This window comes from Pongo abelii, chromosome 15 (assembly GCF_028885655.2).
Source record: "Pongo abelii isolate AG06213 chromosome 15, NHGRI_mPonAbe1-v2.0_pri, whole genome shotgun sequence".
In the NCBI taxonomy this organism is placed as follows: domain Eukaryota; kingdom Metazoa; phylum Chordata; class Mammalia; order Primates; family Hominidae; genus Pongo; species Pongo abelii.
Genome location: NC_072000.2, coordinates 107798677 through 107810436, shown reverse-complemented (window position 1 = coordinate 107810436; position 11760 = coordinate 107798677). Strand labels below are relative to the sequence as shown.

Sequence of the window (11760 nt, the reverse complement as noted above, 5' to 3'; positions counted from 1 at the left end):
ATCCTTTTGTAGTTCATGAGAGTGCTGATTGGGTGTTCATGAACACGTGTGAGATGTGCCACTTTTAAACTTCGTTAGGATGTTGACACATTGCCTTCTGATGTGCAAAAAACTTTGCTAAATTAAATATGCATGGTAAAACTTCAAGGGCAACCATTAAAAGTATGGAAATAGAATGTATACATTCCAAAACAGACAAGAGAACAAACTAGAATGGGAAAATAAGCATACCATCAAATGAAATACCACCAATCAATCCCCCCAAGAAAGGCAGGAAAGGAGAAGAAACATAAAATTCAGAAAAAATAGAAATAACATTGTAAAAACTCAAATATTTAATAATTATAATAAAATTGAATAGAACTTATCAGTTAAAAGAGTAGGAAGCTGGGCGTAGTGGCTCACGCCTGTAATCCTAGCACTATGGGAGGCTGAGGTGATGGGATCACTTGAGCCCAGGAGTTTGAGACCAGCCTGGGCAACATAGTGAAACCCTGTCTCTATTTAAAATTAAAAAAAAAAGAAGACTAGGAGACTGATTATCTTATTGAATTTTTTAAAAAAATCAAAATCCAAGGTTGGGCATAATAGCTTATTCCTGTAATCCCAACACTTTGGAAAGCCAAGGTAGGGGAATCACTTGGGCCCAGGAGTTTAAGAGCAGTGTGAGCAACACGGTAAAAACCTGTCTCTACAAAAAATTAAATAATTAGCCAGGCACAGGGGCACATGCCTGTAGTCCCAGTTACTTGGGAGGCTGAGGTGAGAGGATCAATTGAGCCTGGGAGGTTGAGGCTGCAGTGGGCAATGTTCACACCACTGCCCTCCAGCCTGGGTGACAGAGTGAGATCCTGTCTCAAAAAACAAAACAAAATGGGCCAGGCATGGTGGCTCACACCTGTAATCCCAGCACTTTGGGAGGCCGAGGTGGGCGGGTCACAAGATCAGGAGTTTAAGACCAGCCTGGCCAACATAGTGAAACCCCATCTCTACTAAAAATACAAAAATTAGCCGGGTGTGGTGGTGGGCACCTGAAGTCCCAGCTACTCGGGAGGCTGAGGCGGGAGAATCGCTTGAACCCAGGAGGCAGAGGTAGCAGTGAGCTGAGACGATGCCACTGAACTCCAGCCTGGGTGACAGAGTAAGACTCCGTCTCAAAAAAAAAAAAAAAAAAAAAACCCGACAAATAAAAATAAAAATTCAGCTATATGCTGTTATAAGAGACACATTACGCCCCAAGGAAACAGAAAAGCTGAAATAAAAAGATGGAAAAGGATATGCCAAGCAAATGCTAATAAAAAGAAAACTGTTGTAACCATATTAATATCACACAAAATAGGTTTTAAGACAAAAGGCATTGTTAGAAATAAAGTGTGTCACTATATAATAATAAAATGTTTAATTTACCGGGGTGATATAATAACTTAAAACTTGTATGCATCTAATAAAATAGCTTCAAAATATATAAAGCAGGGGCCGGGTGTAATCCCAGCACTTTGGGAGGCCAAGGCAGGCAGATCACAAGGTTAAGAGATCGAGACCATCCTGGCCAACACGTTGAAACCCCATCTCTACTAAAAATAGAAAAATTAGCTGGGTGTATGGCACACACCTGTAACCCCAGCTACTCGGGAGGCTGAGGCAGGAGAATCGCTTGAACCCGGGAGGTCGAGGTTGCAGTGAACCGAGATTGTGCCACTGCACTCCAGCCTGGCGACAGAGCAAGACTCCATATCAAAAAAAAAAAAAAAAAAGAAAAAAGAAAAAATATATAGCAAACATTGCCAGAACTATGGAGGACATATTGACAAACATGAAAGATTTTAATAACTCCTTCAATTGTTGGGAAATCAAACATACAAAAATCATTAAAGATACTGATTATTTGAACAATGCCGTTTATAAGCTTGATGTAATGGACATATACATAACTCTTTTTTTTTTTGAGACAGAGTCTCACTCTGTTGCCCAGGCTGGAGTGAAGTGGCACGATCTCAGCTCACTGCAGGCTCTGCCCCCCCACGTTCATGCCATTCTCCTGCCTTAGCCTCCCGAGCAGCTGGGACTACAGGCGCCTGCCACCACACCCGGCTAATTTTTTTGTATTTTTAGTAACGACAGGGTTTCACAGTGTTCGCCAGGTTGGTCTCGATCTCCTGACCTCATGATCTGCCCACCTCGGCCTCCCAAAGTGCTGGGATTACAGGCGTGAGCCACTGCGCCCGGCCCATATACATAACTTTTGATCAACAATTAAGGACTACATATTTTTCTGAACCACACATGAAACATTTTGAAAAACGGGTCATGCCAGGCACAGTGGTGCATGCCTATAGTTCCAGCTACTGGGGAGGCTGAGGTGAGAATATTGCTTGAGCCCGGGAGTTTGAGATCAACCTGGGCAACATAGCAAGACCCCGTCTCTTAAAAAAAAGAAAAATCATGTATTGGGCCATGAAGAAAGTCTTAAACCACTTTCAGAACAGATATCATAAGGCCACATTCCCTGACCATAAAGCAATTAAAGAGTCAAAGATAATAAAAGAATCCCACAAATTTGAACACACACACACACACACACACACACACCACGCCAATAATTTACGGTCAAAGAAATCAAGAAGAAAATAACAGTTAGAAAAATAAAAAAAAGTTAATAATAAAAATTTTATTGTACACATTAAAACTTGTGGGATACAACAAACGCAGTATTTAGAGAGAAAATTATAGCCTTTATGCTTAAATAAGAAGAGAAGGGCTAAACATTAATAAGGTATGTGTTCATATTGTGTAGTTAGAAAAAGAACATACCCTGGCCCGGCGCGGTGGCTCACGCCTGTAATCCCAGCACTTTGGGAGTCTGAGGCGGGCGCATCACCAGGTTAGGAGATCGAGACCATCCTGGCTAACACAGTGAAACACTGTCTCTACTAAAAATACAAAAAAATTAGCCGGGCATGGTGGCGGGTGCCTGTAGTCCCAGCTACTCAGGAGGCTGAGGCAGGAGAATGGCGTGAACCCGGGAAGCAGAGCATATAGTGACCCGAGATCGTGCCACTGCACTCCAACCTGGGTGACAGAGCGAGACTCTGCCTCAAAAAAAAAAAAAAAGAAAAAAAAGAAAAAGAACACATCCTGAGATGTGACAGAGTTAAAAAAAATAATAATAAAGAAAAAGAACGCAGGCTGGGAGCAGTGGCTCTTGCCTGTAATCCCAGCACTTTGGGAGGCCGAGGCGGGTGGATCACCTGAGGTCATGAGTTCGAGACCAGCCTGGCCAACAGGGTGAAACCCTGTCTCTACTAAAAATACAAAAATTAGCTAGGTGTAGTGGCACGCTTGTAATCCCAGCTACTCGAGAGGCTGAGGCAGGAGAATCACTTGAACCTAGGAGGCGGAGGTTGCAGTAAGCTGAGGTTGAGACATTGCACTCCAGCCTGGGTGAGAGAGGGAGACCCTGTCTCCCTCCAAAAAAAAAAATAAATAAATAAATAAAAATAAATTTAAAAAAGAGGAACACAGTGTACCCAAAGAGAGTTAAAAGAACATAGTAAGCAGAAATTAATGAAATCCCAAAGATATAATTAGATCAATAAAGCCAAGAAACAGTTCTTTGTAAAAACTCATTAAAAAAAAGGCAAAACTCTAGCCTGGCTAACCAAGAATAAAACAGAGAAAGCATGGGTAAGCATTAGAAAACACAAAGGGAGACACAATTACAGATGTTCAGAAATTTAAAAAATAAGGAAATTCAGTGAACAAATTTGCATCAATAAATTTGAAAGCTTATGCAAAACCAATTAGTTCCTCGAAAACAGTATCATCATAACAACGCAAGAAGAAATAGAGCATGAATAGCTCTGTTACTTTTAAGGAAATCAAAGCAAATCCAAATAGTTTTCAGGTGAATTCTACCAAATTATCAAAGAAGACATTATTTCAGTCCTATACAAATTCTTTCAGACAGGAAGAAAAGCTGAAAATCCATGAACTATGCAAACATCTCAGGAAACTTGAAAAGGAACAGCAAACTAAATCCAAAGAAAGTGTAGGATAGGAACTAATAAAGAGGAAAAATAATGAAATAAAAAACAAACATATAATAGAATCAACAAAGCTAAAAGTCTCATCCCTGGTGAAACTGACCAAAGAGAAAGAGAAAATTGCAAAAAAAAAAAAGTCAAGAGTGAGAAAAAGGCCAGGTGCAGGGACTCACACCTGTAATGCCAGCACTTTGGGAGGCTGAGGCGGGTGGATCACTTGAACCCAGGAATTCGAGACCAACCTGGGCAACATGGCAAGACCTCCATCTCTACAAAAATACAAAAATTAGGCTGGGCACAGTGGCTCACACCTGTAATCCCAGCACTTTGGGAGGCCAAGAGGGGCGGATCACGAGGTCAGGAGTTCGAGACCAGCCTGACCACATGGTGAAATCCTGTCTCTACTAAAAATACAAAAATTAGCCCGGCGTGGTGGCCCACTTTTTCAGTCCCAGCTACTCAGGAGGCTGAGGCAGGAGAATCGCTTGAACCCGGAAGGCGGTGGTTGCAGTGAGCCAAGATCGCACCACTGCACTCCAGCCTGGGCAACAGAGTGAGACCTTGTCTCAAATAAATAAATAAATAAATGTATATGGAAATACAAAAGAATGAGAATATCCAAAAACTCTCCTAAAGAAGGGGAACAGGCTGGGCGCAGTGGCTCACGCCTGTAATCCCAGCACTTTGGGAGGCTGAGGTGGGTGGATCATGAGGTCAGGAGATCGAGACCATCCTGGCTAACACGATGAAACTCCATCTCTACTAAAAATACAAAAAATTAGCCGGGTGTGGTGGCGGGCGCCTGTAATCCCAGCTACTTGGGAGGCTGAGGCAGGAGAATGGCGTGAACCTGGGAGGCGGAGCTTGAAATGAGCCAAGATCACGCCACTGCACTCCAGCCTGGGCTACGGAGTGAGACCTCGTTTCGAAAAAAAAAAAAAAAAAAGAAGAAGAAGAGGAACAAGGCAGGACACAATTACCTCACTGCCTGTCAAGGCTTATTATAAAGTATGGTAATTAAGGCAGTGTGATTAGTGCACAAATACAAAAATCGTCCAGTGAACCAGCAGGAAAAACTCCGAAGCAGACCAACACACACGGATACCTGATTGATAACAGAGGGCATTGCAGAGCCTGGAGAACAGTCTTCTTTTTTTTTTCTTCTTTTTTTTCTTTAGATGGAGTTTCTCCATGTTGGCTAGACTTGTTTCAAACTCTTGAGCTCAAGCAATCCACCTGCCTCAGTCTCACAAAGTGCTGGGATTACTGGTGTGAACCACCATGCCCGGCGCGCCACTTGTATATTTTCTTTGGAAAAATGTGTATACAGACGCTTAGCCCAATTTTTAATTGAGCTGTCTTTATTATTGAGTTGTAAGAATTATTTCCATAGCAGTGATATCATGGAAGATGACACAGTAGAAAGTGCCAGGAATCTGTCGCCCCCATCTAGACAACAATCTGGCAGAATCTGTCTGATGCAACTATTTTGGAACTCTGGAGTCCATCTGAAGGCCTGCACTTTCCAGGGGAAGGCTTGTATCTTACTCCTTTTTGTGCTGCTACAACAGAATGCCACAGACTGGGTAATTTACAAGAAAATAAATCCATCGGCTCACAGTTTTGGAGGCTGGGAAGTCCAATATCAATGAGCTGGCATCTGATGAGGGTCTTCTTATGGCAGAAGGGCAAAGAGAAGAGAGAGAGAGAAAGAGAGAGCAAAAGGGGGGCCTAACTCTTCCCCCTTCTTTTTTTCTGAGACAGAGTCTCACTCTGTCACCCAGGCTGGAGTGCAGTGGCGTGATCATAGCTCACTGTGGCCTCAGTCTCCTGGGCTCAAGCAATCCTCCAACTTCAGCCTCCCCAGTAGCTGGGACTGCAGGCATGTGCCACCATGCCTGGCTAGTTTTATTATTTTTAGTAGAGACAGGATCTCACTATGTTGCCCAGGCTGGTCTTAAACTCCTGAGCTCAAGCGATCCTCCCACCTTGGACTCCCAATGTACTGGGATTACAGGTATGAGTCACTGTGCCCAGCCTTCTCTGTTTTATAATTAACCCACTCCCATAATAATAAATGCATTCCCAAGATAATGGCATTAATTAATTCACTCCACTCTCGTGGCATAATCATCTGTTATTTTTATTTTATTTTATTTTATTTATTTTTTGAGACATGGTTTTGCTCTGTTACCCAGGCTAGCATGCAGTGACATGATCATAGCTCCCTGCAGCCTTGAAATCCTGGGCTCAAGCAATCATCTCACTTCAGCCTCCTGAGTAGCTAGGACTGCAGGTGTGTGCCACCACATCTGGCTAATTTTTAAATTTTTTATTCTTTATTTTAAATTTTATTTTTAGAGTCAGGGTCTTGCTCTGTCTCCCAGGCTGGAGTGCAGTGGCATGATTACAGCTCACTGCAGCCTCCACCTCCAAGGCCCCAGTATCCTCCCACCTCAGCCTCCTGAGTAGCTGGCATGTGCCACCATGTCCTGCTAATTTATTTTATTTTATTTTTTGTAGCGAGGGGGATCTCCCTATGTTGCCTAGACTGGTCTTGAACTCCTAGGCCCAAGCAATTCTCCTGCCTCAGCCTCCCAAAGTGCTAAGATTACAGGTGTGACTCACCACACGTGGCCCTAATCATCTCTTAAACCTCCCAACTCGTAATACTGTTAAAATGGCAATCAAATTTCAACATGAGTTTGGAAAGGAGCAAATATCCAAACCGTAACAGCTTGAATGTAAATCCTGGTTAACTTCTGTCAGTGTCCTCTCTTTGCATGGTAGTGGCTACGCATTCCCCAGCCCCCTCAGCCCTACATGCAGTTATTCTTGGAATAGCTTGCAGCATCCAGGGTTAGCACATAACCTTGTCCTCCAAATACTGGAGATGTGTATTTTTTTTTTTCTCCCAAGATGAAGTCTTGCTCTGTCGCCCAGGCTGGAGTGCAGAGGTGCCATCTCGGCTCACTGCAACCTCCGCCTCCTGGGTTCAAGCAATTCTCCCACCTCAGCCTCCCGAGTAGCTGGGATTACAGGTGTGCGCCACCACTCCCGGCTCATTTTTGTATTTTTAGTAGAGACAGGGTTTCACCATGTCGGCCAGGCTGGTCTCGAACTCCTGACCTCAGGTGATCCGCCCGCCTCGGCCTCCCAAAGTGCTGGGATTACAGGCGTGAGCCACTGTGCCCAGCTGAGATGTGTATTCTCATCACTGGCTGTTGCTTCTGATTGCAGAGGTTCAGACACAGAGGTGACTGCCATTGTTACAACCCCACTGGCTAAAGCAGCTTCCAGGGCATTTAAAGAGATAGAGACTGGTTTTTGAGGGGTTTTTTTTTGTATTTTACTTATTTATTTATTTACTGAGACGGAGTCTCACTCTGTCGCCAGGCTGGAGTGCAGTGGTGCGATCTCGGCTCACTGCAATCTCTGCCTCCTGGGTTCAAGTGATTCTCCTGACTCGGCCTCCTGAGTAGCTGGGACTACAGGCACATGCCACCATGCCCAGCTAATTTTTGTATTTTTAATAGAGACGGGGTTTCACCATGTTGGCCAGGATGGTCTTGATCTCTTGACCTCATGATCCGCCCACCTCAGCCTCCCAAAGTGCTGGGATTACAGGCTCACGTCCGAGCTACCACACTCGGCCTGTTTTTTATTTTTTCACCCTTAATTTTTCCCTTTTCTCCTTTTAGTGGCCAAACAATTAAGGACTAGGACATTCAAAAGCAACCACATATACAGGAGAATTTGGAAAGTCACCGTTCATGCCTGGAAAGACAAAGCCTCAGAAAAGACCTGAGACAATCTCAAGTTTACACCTCGAGTTCATCCTCTGCACAGAGACACCTTACAACAATTTAAAAAGAAAAACAGGCTGGGCATGGCGGCTCACACCTGTAATCCCAGAACTTTGGGAGGCCGAGGCAGGTAGATTGCTTGAGCCCAGGAGTTTGAGACCAACCTAGGCAACATGGTGACAACCTGTCTCTACAAAAAAAAATGTTGGCTGGGTGGGAGGCTGAGATGAGAGGATTGCTTGAGCCCAGGAGGTAGAGGCTACAGTAAACCATGATAGTCCCACTGCACTGTAGCCTGGGCAATAGAGTGAGATTCTGTCTTGAAAGAAAGAAAGAAAGAGAGAAAGAGAGAGAAAGAAAGAAAGGAGGGAAAGAAAGAAAGAGAGAAAGAGAGAAAGAGAAAGAAAGAAAGGGGGGAAAGAAAGAAAAGAAAGAAAGGAAGAAAGAAAGAAAGGCAGGCAGGCATGGGTAAAGAAGAGAACCTGATTTCCAGAGTTACCATATTGCAACATTCAAAAGTCCTGTTTTCAACAAAAAAATCACAGGCATACAAAGAAACAGGAAAGTAGGGTTCATTCATAGGGAAAAAATACATAGAAACCATCTCTAAGGAAGAACCACATGGCAAACTTACTAGACAAAGACATTATAACAATGGCCTGAAACTTATTCAGCCTTTTCTGAGGCTTTGTTTTTGTTTTTATTGTTGTTGTTGTTGAGACAAAGTCTCACTCTGTTGCCCAGGCTGGAGTGCAGTCACATGATCTTGGCTCACTGCAACCTCTGCCTCCCGGGTTCAAGCGATTCTCCTGCCTCAGCCTCCTGAGTAGCTGAGATTACAGGCAACTGCCACAAGGTCTGGCTAATTTTTGTATTTTTAGTAGAGACAGGGTTTCACCATGTTGGCCAGGCTGGTCTCGAACTCCTGACCTGAAGTGATCTGCCCGCCTTGGCCTCCCAAAGTGCTGGGATTACAGATGTGAGCCACCGCACCCGGCTGGCTTTGTCTTTAATGCTTACTAGACAAAGCATTTTGTCTCATTAATAATGCTCAGAGAGCTAAAGAAAGATGCAGATAGAGACTAGCGAACAATACAGTCAGGATGGCTAAACGTGATCCCAAGAAACCAAAGGACAAGATGTCTGCTTATGCCTTCTTTGTGCAGATGTGCAGAGAAGGACATAGAAGAAAAACCCAGAGGTCCCTGTCAATTTTGCAGAATTTTCCAAGAAGTCCTCTGAGAGGTGCAAGACAATGGGAAAGAGAAGTCTAAATCTGATGAAATTGCAAAGGCAGATAAAGTATGCTATGATTGGGAAATGGAGGATAACAGACCAGCTAAGGGAGGCAAGAAGAAGTTTCCTAATGTCCCCAAAAGTCCATCCTCTGTATTATTCCTGTTCTGTTCAGAATTCCTCCCCAAGACCAAATCCACAAACCCTGGCATCTCTACTGGAGATGTGGCAAAAAGCTGGGTGAGATGTGGAATAACTTAAACGACAGTGAAAAGCAGCCTTACATCACTAAGGCGGCAAAGCTGAAGAAGAAGTATGAGAAGGATGTTGCTGACTTTAAGTCTAAAGGAAAGTTTGATGACGCAAAGGGTCCTGCTAAAGTTGCCTGGAAAAATGTGGAAGAGGAAGATGAAGAAGATGAGGAGGAAGAAGAAAGAGGAGGAGGATGAATAAAAAAAACTGTTTAACTGTCAAAAAAAAGAAAAGAAAGATGCAGACACAGCCAAGCAAATTATTTAGGGAAAAAATGGAAAGATCAATAAAAATATAGTGAACACAAGAAGGAACCAAAAGGAAATTCTGTAGCTGAAAAGTACAATAACATGAAAAATTCATGGAGCTATTCAGAAGCAGATTTGAACAGGCCGAAGAAGGAATCAACAAACTTGAAAATAAGACAACTGAAATGATTGAGTCTGAGGAACAAAAAGAAAGAGGACTGAAGAAGAGTAAACAGGGTCCAAGAAACCTGTGGGACACCATCAAGTAGAAGAACACACACTGTCAGGGTGCCAGAAATAGAACAGAGAGAGGGAAAGAGAAAATTAAATTGGCTGGGTGCAGTGGCTCACAACTGTCATCCCAGCATTTTGGTAGGCTGAGGTGGGCAGATCACTTGAGGTCAGGACTTCGAGAGCAGCCTGGCCAACATGGTGAAACCCTGTCTCTACTAAAAATACAAAAATTAGCTAGGAGTGGTGGCAGGTGTCTGCAATCCCAGCTGCTTGGGAGGCTGAGGCAGGAGAATCACTTGAACCCAGGAGGCAGAGATTGTAGTGAGCTGAGATTGTGCCACTGTACTCCAGCCTGGGCAACAGAGCAAGACTCCATCTCAAAAGAAAAAAGAAAATGAGATTATTATTGTTTTTAATCAATAAATAATAAGAGATTATTTGAAGAAATAATGGCTGAAAACATCTCAAATTTGGTGAAATACATGAATCTAACCACCCAAGAAGCTCAGTGAACTCCAGGTAGGATGAATTTAAAGAGGCCCTCACAGAGACACACTGTAATCAAACTGCCCAAACCACAGATAACAGAGAGAATCTTTAATTTTTTGATTAATTAGTTAGTTAATTAACTAATTAATCTTATGGAGATAGGATCTTGTTATATTGCCTAGGCTGGTCCCAAACTCCTGGACTCAAGCAGTCCTCCTGCCTTGGCTTCCCAAAGTATGGGGATTTGCAGGTGTGAGCCACTGCACCCAGCCACAGGTGTGAGCCAAGAGAGAATCTTGAAAGCAGTGAGAGAGAAACAAATTGTTACATACAAGGGATCTCCAGTAAGATTAACAGCAGATTTCTCAGCAGAAACATTGGCAGCAAGAAGGCAATGGGTTGGTACATTCGAAGAGATAAAAGAAAAAACTTGACTCAACCAAGAATCCTGCTGGACAAGTTAGCTCCTTCCTGTAATTCTAGCTACTTAGGAGGCTTGAGGTGGGAGAATCACTTGAGGTCAGGAGTTCAAGACCAGCCTGGGCAACATAGCAAGACCTCATCTCTAAAAAAAAAATTTTTTTAATTAGCCAGGCGTGTTGGTGCACAACTGTAGTTGCAGCTTCTTAGGAGGCTGAGGCAGGGATGATCACTTGAGCTAAGGAGTTTGAGGATGCAGTGAGCTATGGTCATACCACTACACTCCATCCTGGGTGACATACCACTACACTCCATCCTGGGTGACAGAATGAGACTCTGTCTCTTAAAAAAGAAAACAAGACAAAACAAAAGTAATCCTACACCTGGCAAAACTGCCCTCAAAAAAGAAGAAATGAAGGTATTCCCAGATAAACAAAAGCAGAAAGAGTTTATTACCACTAGATCTGTCTTACAGAAAATGCTAAAGGGACTTCTGCAGATTGAAATTAAAGGACATTCTGCCATTACATAGGCAGTAGGAAGAAAGTAAAAATTAAAAAAAAATAAATTAAAGAACACTAGACAATAACTCAAAGTCCTATGAAGAAATAAAGATCTCCTATAAAGATAAATACGTGGACAATTACAAAAGCTAGTATTATTGTCATTTTGGGTTGTAACACCACTTTTCCTTTTATACATGATTTAAAAGACTAATTGTAAAAAGCCAGTGATAAGTCTATGTTTTTTGGCACCCAACGTATAAAGGTATAACTTCTGACATCATTAACTGAGAGGGTGGTGGCAGAGCTGTATAGCAGCAGAGTATGCTACAGTAGCCCCTCCTTACCCAAGGCTTTACTTTCTGTGGTTGCAGTTACTCATGGTCAACTGTGGCCCAAAAATATTAAATGGAAAATTCCAGAAGTAAACAATTCATAAGTTTTAAACTGTGCACCATTCTGAGTAGCATGATGCAATCTCTTGCTAGCTTGCTCCATCCTGCTTAGGATGTGACTCATCCCTTCGTCC

General features: G+C 43.0%; 1 non-coding gene and 1 pseudogene across 1 annotated transcript; both read left to right on the top strand.

The window, feature by feature from the left end:
• LOC112128951 (small nucleolar RNA U13) lies at positions 1–103 on the top strand. The gene has a single exon (XR_002911392.1). It is a non-coding gene; the product is annotated as a small nucleolar RNA U13 (small nucleolar RNA).
• An 8849-nt stretch (positions 104–8952) lies between these two features.
• LOC112128795 (high mobility group protein B3-like) lies at positions 8953–9538 on the top strand (annotated as a pseudogene).
• The last annotated feature ends 2222 nt before the right edge of the window (positions 9539–11760 follow it).